Consider the following 11,114-nt stretch of genomic DNA (forward strand, 5'->3'; position numbering starts at 1 on the left):
TCAGTCACTTCGGTCGTGTCCGACTCTGTGTGACCCTCTGGACTGTAGCCTGCCAGGCTCCTCTGTCCATGGGACTCTCCAGGCAAGAATAATGGAGTGGGTTGCCATGCCCTCCTCCAGGGGATCTTCCTTATCCAGGGATCAAACCAGCGTCTCTTCTGTCTCCTGCATTGGCAGGCAGCTTCTTTACCACTAGCCCCACCTGGGAACCCCCAGCAAAGAGTATTAGCCTTAAAGTATGAGTGGACAGCGGAGAAGGCAATGGCAACCCACTCCAGTACTCTTGCCTGGAAAATCCCATGGACGGAGGAGCCTGGTAGGCTGCAGTCCATGGGGTCACTTAGAGTCAGACAGGACTGAGTGACTTCACTTTCACTTTTCACTTTCATGCATTGGAGGATGAAATGGCAACCCACTCCAGTGTTCTTGCCTGGAGAATTCCAGGGATGGGGAAGCCTGGTGGGCTGCCGTCTATGGGGTCGCACAGAGTTGGACACGACTGTTAAGTGACTTAGCAGCAGCAGCAGCAGCATGAGTGGACAGATGAAGGAGTCTTGGAAACAGTATGGTATAACGGAGGGAGCACAGGTTTTCAGATACATTCTAGCTGTGTACAAATTCAGCAAGTTGCTTAATCTTTTTGAGTCTCAGTTACCTTAACTGTAAGATGGGAATCATGACACATACTTTCCAAGGTTGTTATCAGTAGAAGTATTTTAAAAGTGCTCTACAAAGGGATCTGAAAAGATGCTTAACATCACTAGTCATTACGGGAATGCAAATCAAAACTACAATAAGATTCTACTTCACATCCACTAGGATAGCTATAATCAAAAAAGGAAAATAACAAGCACTGGCGAGGATGTGCAGAAATTGAAATCCCAATACACTACAGGTGCACATGTAAAATGGTACAGCTGTTGTGGAAAACAATTTGGCAGATCTTCAATAAGTTAAAAAGAATCAACACATGACCTAGAAATTACACTCCTAGGCATATGCCCAAAAGAATTGTAAACAGATGTTCAAACAGAAACTTGGACACGAATGTTCATTGCAGCACTATTCACAATAGCCAAAAGGTAGAAACAGCTCAAATGTCCATCAACTGATACACAGATAAGCAAAAAGTGGTATATCCATACAATGAAATACTATTCAGTCATGAAAAGGGATGAAGTACTGACACATATTACAACATGCATGAACCTTGAAAACACAATGCTAAGTAAAAGAAGCCAGTCACAAAAGATGACATAGTATATGATTCCATTTATACCAAATGGCCAGAATAGGTCAATTTAATAGATTTGATACAAAAAATAGATTAAGGATTACTTAAGGCTAAGGAGTGAGTACATGGGATGTGGGATAATGGGCTGTTAGCTAAAGGGTTTCTTTTTGAGGTCATGAAAATATTCTAAAATTGAGCATGGTGATGGTTGCACATATCTGTTAATATATTCAAATCAGTTGAATTGTACACTAAATGGGTGTATGGCATGTAGTAAGTAAGTAAGTGTTAGTCACTCAGTTGTGCCCGACTCTTTGCAACCCCATGGACTGCAGCCCACCAGGCTCCTCTCTCCATGAGATTTTCCAGGCAAGGATACTGGAGTGAGTTGCTATTTCCTTCTCCAGGGGATCTTCCCAACCCAAGGGTCGAACCCGGGTCTCCTGCACTGCAGGCAGATTCTTTACCGACTGAGCTACATGTAGAATACATCTCAATATAGCTACATAAATAAACAGTATGTTCTACAGACAGTGATGTGTCGGTAAAGGTTTAGCATCTGGCTTTCAGAGAAATAAAGTCGTGATTTGTAGTGTTTGATGATTTCCATGGTAAAAATACTCCCTTGGCCAATTTCAAGTGATTAATGTGATGTCAGTCAACATGGAGTTGTAAGGAGTTGTGTGGCAGCACACCATTATAAAGTATTTGCACTATACATATACAATGGGCATAGATAATCATGGATAATAGAAAAAGGTGATGAAATAATTAGGAAGTGATGTGTTTTGAGTATTTATTACCTTTTTTAATATAATTCATTTAACTGTACACTTTGCAATTCAATTTTTAACCATCATTTGCAAAATTCCTGATAACACAACAAACCAGTACACCAGCTCTCACAAACCAGTACAGATTGTCTCTAGACTGTCTCTACCACACTGTACCACAGAACACTCTTTTTGAAGTTCACATGAGCAGCTTCCAGAAAACTGCCACCTTTTGCATTCCTCTGGGCCAAAGCTCTAAAAATTATATGGTCATTACAGTTTGATTTGAAGAGGTTGCTTTCTCCCCCTCTAATGCTGATATCTGAGCATGGCAGAAATATTTTCCTAAATGTGGAAACATAATCCTACTTTCTGTCAACTCCATTTTGAGGCACTTTGGCCACATCTCTACAGCCAACAAGCAATACTAACAGTTCAAGGAATGCACCAGAACATACTCGATGAACCAACTCTCTCTCTAGCTGACCCACAGGCTCTGTGGCTCCCTTCTGATTCTTAACCACCATCAAACTCTGGTTTTTTTCATCAAATTTCCAAGTCTTAATTCAATGAAAAGCAAAATATAAATTTGCATTTGAAAACTCCACAGACCCTAACATTTCATGCAGAGACATGGGAGATTTGAAGTGTTTGGTATTTTGAATATCCAATACTCAGCAACCATACATCAGTTTTAACCACCCAAGTCCTCCACTCACGTGTCATAAAACAGAGCAGGCCATTTCAGTGTTCCTGGCACCTGACGCGGCACCAAAGTTAGGCTGTGAAACTCTAGAGCCTTTAAACAACTTGATTCAAGAAGAGTTTAGTATGGTTCCAAAGATGAGAGGATTTAAATCTTTCTGGCCCTGAGGATGACAGTAAGCTAAGCAGCTATGGAGAGTGGGCTCTGTAGTTACCCATATGCTATTGGGGTGGCTTAGAGCAAATTATTTAGATTCTCTGAGCTTCAGTTTTCTCATCTATAAAATAAGGAATATTAACAATACCCACCTCACAAGATTGTTGGAGAATCACATGAGATAAGGTGTATAAAGTTCCTCATGTATGAGTGATAACACATTTTTAAAAGTTGCTTAGGATAGGGAAGCAAAATCGTGTCTCTGCTAAGCATCTGGACTATAAATTCAGAGTCAGTCCTAAATTCACATTCGAGCCCTGCCTGTTTCTGAGTGACTCTGAGTAAGCCACAGCTTCTGTCTAAGCCTTTGGTTCCCCATATATAAAATGAGGTAAATGATAGCACAGTGTTCATTAAATGAGCTGGGAGAAGTCAAGTGCTAGGTACACTGTTAAATCCTCAGTAAATGAGAGCTGCTAAACTGCCATGAGGGGATGTACACAATTCTGCAAGCATTTGGAAAGAGCTCACATCGTGTTCCCATCACAGAGGGACAGAGGGGCGAGAACACTGATTACTCAAACACAAGGGTATGCTGATGAGAGCCAGGACGTGGTGCTGGGAGGCCTGATGATTCCCTCAGAGAAAGGTGAGTATTCTAATGCTGGAGGTGGGATCCTGGACACCCAAACCATTCGCTTTGGGTTTTTTTCCCCTGGGGACTTATTTTTACATACAGTTTTATTTAGGTATAATACATGTAGATTCAACTGCAAAAATCTAAACAGTACAATTTGATGAGTTTTGAGATAGGAATACACCACGAACCATCAACACCACCATCAAGATAGAGAACATATATGTTATCTCTAAAAGATTCTTCATACCCTTCCCTCTCTCTTCCCCCATCTCAACACAACCACTGATCTGCTTTATGTCACTTAGTTTGAATTTCTGGAATTTTACATAGTAAGGAATCTATATAGTATGTATTCTCTTTGAGTGGCTTCTTTCGCTCAGCATAATTATTGTGAGATTCAGCCATGCTGGTGTATATAGCAACACTTTGTTCTCTTTTCGGGTAAGTAGCCATCACCACACTCAATTTTAGAATATTTTCTTAACCACAACGTGTGAATATACCATTCACCTGTTAATAGACACTGAAGTTGTTTCCAGTTTGTATCTTACAAATAAAGGTTCTATAAACATTCATGTACATCTTTACATGGACAAATGCTTTCGTTTCTTTTAGGAATGGAAAAGCTAAGTCGTATGTTCAGTGTATATTAAACTTTTTTAAACCAGCCAAACTTTATCAATGTGGCTGTTTTATTTTACATTCCAAAAGCAGTGTATCAAAGTTATAGTTTCTCCAAATATTGGCAAGGATTTATGGAGAAACAGGAAGTATTGTGATGTGTCTTGGTATGATTTTCATGTTTCCTGTGCTTGAGTTTTGCTGAGGTTCTTAGATCTGTGGGTTTATAATTTTTATTACCTTTGGGAAAGTTTCGGTGATTATCTCTTCAAATAACACTTCTGTCTTCCTAACTTCTTCTGGGGCTCCACTTACACTTATATTAGGCTACTTGAAATTGTCCCACAGCTCACTGTTTCTCTACTTATATTTTTTCTCTTCATTTTGGACAGTTTCTATTTCTATGTCTTCAAGTTCACTAAACTTTTCTGCTGCAGTATCTAATGTGCTAATAATGTCATCTTTGTATTTTTATCTCAGACATTATATTCTTCATCACCAGAAGTAAGATTTAAGTCTATTTTCTATCTTCTCTGTCTCTCCTTGACATACCTACACTTTCCTCTACCTTCTTAAACATACAAAATACATGTTTCAAGTCACTTTACTTTTTTTTGCCCAATTTCATCATTCATGTCTATTTCTATTTAAGGATTTTTCTTCTTATTATGGGTTGTGTATTTTCCTATTTTGCATGCCTTATAATATTTTATTAGATTTCAGACTTTGCAAATTTTACCTTCTGGTATGCTAGAGAATTTTGTACTCCTTTAAATATTTCTGAGCCTTGCTTTAAGTTGCAGTAAAGATACTTGAAAACAGTTCAAGTCTTTTAAAGCTTGCTTTTAAGCTTTGCTACATGGAACCAGAACAAACTTTACACCAAGGTTAACTTGGCTCCACTGCTGAGGTAATCTTCTTTGAGTACTCAGTCTAATGCCCTGAATATTTCGAGTTTCTTCTCTCTGGCTGTCGGGAAACTGAGCTATTCCCAGTCCTATGTGAGCTCTAGAAATCACTCCACCTACCCTTTTGGAGTCAGGTCTCCAGAGCTCTCTCTCTGGGAAGCTCCTCTATGAAACATCCCTTGCAAATTCTAGCCACCCTTATCTACCCCCCTGAATTCTGACCTCTGTCTTCTCAGCTTGGGCAGACTTCTAGGTTCATCCTGGGTTCCGAGCTGGTAAACTCTGTCTAGGTGGTAAACTGGGGCAATCGTAGGGCTCACCTCATTTGTTTCCCTTCCTTGACAATCACTGTCCTGCACATCCTATTGTCCAATGTGGGACAACCATTATTTCATATATTTTGCCCACTTCTTTAGTTAGTTAAGAAGGAAGGATAAATCCATCCCCTGTTACTCGTCCATGACCAGAGGCAGAGGTCCAGTTTTCAGGTTTTAAAATAGTTGAGGTGGATTAGTTTGGGGATTTTTAATAACATCAAGATATAAAATAGATGGAATCAGTCAAAACCTGACAGGACCCTTGGAGATTACCTAACACTACCCCCACTTCATTTGGTGGACTAACAGAACTGAGATCAGAGAGGGGAGGGTATCTTCCCAGAGTCACACACCTAATTCTAGCCACAGAATTAGGACTAAAAATCAGGTCTCCTGCTCTTTATTTGTATTCCATCTGGTTATTTTCTGCTGATTTTTTCTTCCAAACCATATTATTTGGATAGATACAGCTTGGAAATCTAGACCTTCTGTCCTGCCCAAGCCCACTGAGTGGGAAAAATTAGCTCACACCCAGAGGGTATTTAATTTCATGTGATTTTTGCAATCACAATCCCTAGGGTTGGCCTAAAGTGAATACCAGAGCAGCTCATAACACTGAAAAACTTAAAATACCCTCACGGGTAGGCACTCCAGAACAAAACCACATATTTTTCCCCATTGACTTATTATGAACTCACTATGCAGGAAGGAGTGTGACTTAGAATTTAGATTGGCTAATTTAGTCATTTCACCACCTATGGGAACCATGTATCCTACAGAAAGAAGCCATTATCACTGCAACTGCATTTGTCTTACCACAATTTTAGCTATTCATCTGGATTCAAAAACTCTTTCTGGGCTTGGTCTCTGGGAGCTTTTCTTTCTGTCCTGCCTCTTGACTCTTCCAAGAAGCAGCCTAGGATACGCTCCTGCTTTGGAGTCAGAACAGGTTTTACATCTCAGCTCCAATACTTACTTGCTGTGTGACCTTGGGTAAAGTTACTTAACCTCTCTGTAAGGACTAGGAGGGTACTGGCATATATTGATTCTAACGCTCATTTCTCTTCCCATTTTAGCATCTTTGAAATCAAGATGCATATTGCCAGCAGTGGTGTGAAGGTTAAATTTACAGTTTTTTATTCCTAATAGTATATGATGTCTTGGATTCTAAAAATACTGTATTAATCTCTAACGTGCAGAGTCCCCTCGAGGATTAAATAGGATAAAGCAAGCATACATACAGTGTGGCATGTGGTAGGTGCTGAAGGACTCCTGCACTCCCACTGTTACTGGAACCAATACCTGACTGGGTCCTGGGCCTCTGACTTCCCTCACCTGGCAGTTGGTACATGCGTCGGGGCAGTCTGATGAGGTGAACAAGTCTGGGAAGACCGGGCTGGCACACTGCTGGCTGGTGTTGCAACTTGTGGTTGTCATCAGGCCCTAGAGGCTTTCTAGTAGCTTCCTGCCCTCCAGTTCTGCTTCAATAACACCACTAGCCTGATCTTACCTCTGCTGCTAAGGTGACTTCTGGTGCCATTATCCCAGACTCTCCCTGTCTCATCCCAAAGAACCTCCACAGAATCTAACAAAGCTTGTCAGTCGAAGGGCTCTCCCAAGGCCATCGGAATCAGACCCTGCAGGGCCTGAAGCCAGATCCACATTCCCCAAGGCCCCCCACATACCTCGAGTTGGGATGCTGATACTTGCATGCCTTTGAAATTCAAGGACACCAACTCTGCTCCCGCCTGGAGGGAAAAAAACGGAGAAACAGACACCTGAGGATTAATAAACCTCAAACAACTCCCTGTACAGAAAAGTGGCTTACATTTCTTCCTCAGGGCTTCCCCACCTTTTGCACTGTCTCCTGCAGGCAGACTGACTTTGGGTGCAGAGGCCTCATCGCACTCAAGCTCTCCCATCATGTCCCTTGGCACCAAGGGGTGTAGCTGCTGATTCCATGAGCCCACCTCTCTGAGGCACTTACTTCTGACATGTACCGAGAGGTTTTCTCCCTGTGCCCTGCTGGATCCCAGCAGTCCAGGAAAAATCTCAGGACCACAGTGAAAAAGAAGAAAGAGCAGGACAGACTAGACTAGCCTTTGTCTTTGGTCATTTCTCCCAGCTTGACAGTCTCCTAAGTGATTTGAAAATATGGAGTCTGAGTGAACTGCCACATGACAGTTTATGCCACCCAGGATTCTGCACCATGGCCAGTGTGAGACTGGGAATTAATAATTGTGAGTGACTATCATGGAAACTGTCTCCAAGAAAAACAACCTCAGTTATACCATTCAAACTTCAGAAGATAAAACAGGCCTAGCTCCCATCCCCAAAAAAAGACAAGAAATCTACACCAAATGATAGGACTTGAAATCCAAAGAACATCTTGAGGCCTGATTCTACACTTGCCTTGTATCCCTACCCAAAGGCATGGGGTGCAGTGCGGGGAGGGGTGGATCTCCATCCATCCCATCAATCAACTCAGAATCTTGTATCATCCTGGACCCTCCCCAGCACCTCCCCGTCCTTATCCCTCTCCACTGTCAATTTTGCTTGTCTAGGGGTCTATGCTCAGCCCCCTTGTTGTGACCTGTTGAGACTGTCTTGTCTCCTGCCACGGCCTTCTTTGTGCTCTTTCCCCATTCAAAGTCTTGCCCCCTCCACTCCCAACCCCAGATCTGCTTCTAGGAGACCCTAGAAAAACAGAACTCTTCCCACATGGCCCTGCACAGAAACCATCAATGAAAACTGAAAATCGTTTTTAAATAATATATAATCTTATCATACACTAGATGATAACTTATAACACATCCACCTTCATATTCTGAATTCATGTATAAAAAACATATAGGCCATTTTAAACAAAAGTATCTAGCAGACTTCCCTGGCACTTTTTAAGTGTTTAAGACACTACACTTCCACTGCAGGGGGAACAGGTTTGATCCCTGGTCAGGGAAACTAAGATCCGCAAGCAGCTGTGGCACAATCAAAACAAAAAATAGTATCTAATTTTATACTCTGATTTTTTTCACTTATTAAACCTTCAAAAAAATCAATGAACAATAATGGCAAAATACTTGTTAAGATTGCATGGTGAGAACAACAGGGAGTTATATGATGATCCTCATCATATTTGTGCATGTTTGAAACTGTGCATAATAAAATATATCCTCAACGGCCCTCCACGGATCTTGGGATCAAGTCCAAACCGGCATTCAGGGCCCATGAGGACTTGCCTCCACTCCATTTTTCTGGCTCACCTGCTGGCATTCACCATGCTGCAGCCTCTCTTGGCACCCAGATCTCTGCTGCAGCCCTCTTTGCCCATGCATCTCCTTCTAGAACACATTCTCCCCGTCTGTCATGCCCAGAAGGAGGCTCATCATCCTTGGAAACCAGATGAAAACAACCCCTCGTCTGGACCACCTTCCTGGGCCACCTTCTTGGACACGACTCTCTTCTGGGAGGCAGAGGGAGTTACAGTCTGGTGTTTGCTGGCCTGGTAAAGAGCAAACAATCGATGTGCATGTGTTTGGGAGAGACCCAGAAAGTCTTAGTTAATAGTGAAGTGAAACTCGCTCAGTCATGTCTCACTCTTTGGGACCCCATGGACTATACAGTCCATGAAATTCTCCAGGCCAGAGTACTGGAGTGGGTAGCCTTTCCCTTCTCCAGGGGATCTTCCCAACCCAGGGATCAAACCCAGGTCTCCCACATTGCAGATGGGTTCTTTACCAACTGAGCTACTAGGAAAGCCCCTAGTTAACAAAACAGGTACATTTACTTGAATTTCTGCAAGTCAGGTAATCTCGCTCGGCTTCTTGCTTCTGTCTCTATAAAAATGAAGATAATAGCAGCACTTATCTCACAGGGCTGGGGTAAGGATTCGACGGTATTCTCTGTGTAAACAGTTTTCCCACAGTACCTGGGGGTGGGTGAACCAAGAGACTGACTTATAGACAGACTTCAGTCAAATACTAGAGTGGATAATTGAGCAGCTCGTCTTAGAGGAAATGCTCCCAAGGCCTACAGGAAAGGAACTGCTCTTTAGCTCTTGCTGGGAGCTAGAGCAAATTGTGGCAAATCGGTGATATCAGAGTCACTTCCTCTCAGAGTCCCGGGGAGGTTCATACTTGAGGGAGGGTGGGAGTGAGGCGGGGGGAGGGTCTTCCAAGGTCGAGGCCCCAGGCCCCGGCTAGCTTTCTGCTTCTCTTCGGAAGACGCGTGCCAGTCTCGGGCCTGGCCCTGGACAGAAATCCGGGGGGCTAGTCGGCAGGAAAACCAGCCCCGGTGACGCTCCCCAGTCTGAGTCCCCAGTGAGCTCGGACCGCCCGGGGCGCTGATGCCGGGTGAGCGGCGCTAAGCGGCCCGACGCAGTGCCCCCCGCCCGCCCGCTCCTCCGGACGCCCGCGGCCTCGTGCGTCAGCGGCGCGGGCGGGCGCGGGGGGAGGGGGGCGCCGCAAGGTGAGGGCCCCGCGCCGCCTTAAGACGCCGCGCGCCCCCGCCGCCGCTTAGAGCTCGCAGCGCGCCGCGCCGGCCGGACGTGCGGGCTCGGGCGCCCCGGCTCTCGCGGCTCGCGCCGCCAGGTTCCAGCTAGCGGCCGCCGGCGCCTCGGGAGGCCGCCCGGTCGAGCGCACCGCGTCCCGAGGGACTGGCACGCAGCTCCCGCGGCGCGACGCCTCCGGCAGCAACAGGTAAACGGCCCCAGCCCTGCTCCCTGCGCCCAGCCGGACCCCCATGTTCTGGCGCCCCGGACGCCCCGTCCACCGCGGGCGTCCACCAGACGCCCCGCGTGGAGTCCCCCCCCCCGCCCCAACCCCCGGCGCGGCCCCTTCTCGGCCAGTCCCTAGCCCTCGCTTTTTCACTCGCACTTTCCCTCGTCCCCCGCCCCTATCGTCTCGATGTGTTCTCATTCTTTCTCACATTCTCTGCTTCCCATCGTCTCTTTTTAATTTTTTTCTATCTGTTTCCCCCTGTCTCTTGCCCTGTCTCTCCTTCTTCTGTCTCTCTCTAATTGGCTCATTCATTGACTCTAGGTCTCTTTTCTCTATCATTCTCTCTGTCTCTGGGTGGCTCTCATTCTGTCTCTCATCTTTTTCTGTCTCTGTCTCTTGATGTTTTCTTATTCTCTTTCTCTGTCTGCCTCTCAATCTCTTGGCGCTGTCTCTCTCAGACTTCTCCCCCACCACCTTCGCCTCTTCCCCGGCTCTCCCCAGCTCACCCATCCCTCCACCGCCACCGCCGAGGCCGGGTGGCTGGAGAATGCAGACAGGATGCCGAATTGGGGGCGGGGGGCATCCGCAGTAGGCATCCCCCCTGCATCCAGCCGCTTCTGAGCTGTGAGAAACTAGGAGGTTTATCCGCTAGAGCCCGCGGCGGCCAAGGCGGCAGCTGGTTTCCATGGTAAAATAAAGTCGACAGAGAGATAGGGATCAGAGACAGAGATCCAGCCAGAGATAAACCGAGGTGAGAGATCATCGGAGAAGGATAGTAAGAGAGACTGCACACACAATCAAACATACCAAAAAAAAAAAAAAGTGTTTCGCGAAAGTCCCAGAGAGAGAGTGAGAGACAAAGAAGCTGACTCCCTTTAAGTGCACACGCTGGAAAGAGTCTGAGTAACGCAGAGGCAGAGATAATCAGGAGACACGGAGTAGATCCTGAGGGACACGGGCAGATAGTGATAAGGAGAGAACTTAAGGCGCAGGGAAGACAGAAGCTGCAGGAGGGAAACAGGGAGAGACACCGAGGGGAGA

This window comes from Bos taurus, unplaced genomic scaffold (genome assembly GCF_002263795.3).
Source record: "Bos taurus isolate L1 Dominette 01449 registration number 42190680 breed Hereford unplaced genomic scaffold, ARS-UCD2.0 Super-Scaffold_1723_ScbfJmS_2085, whole genome shotgun sequence".
NCBI lineage: Eukaryota > Metazoa > Chordata > Mammalia > Artiodactyla > Bovidae > Bos > Bos taurus.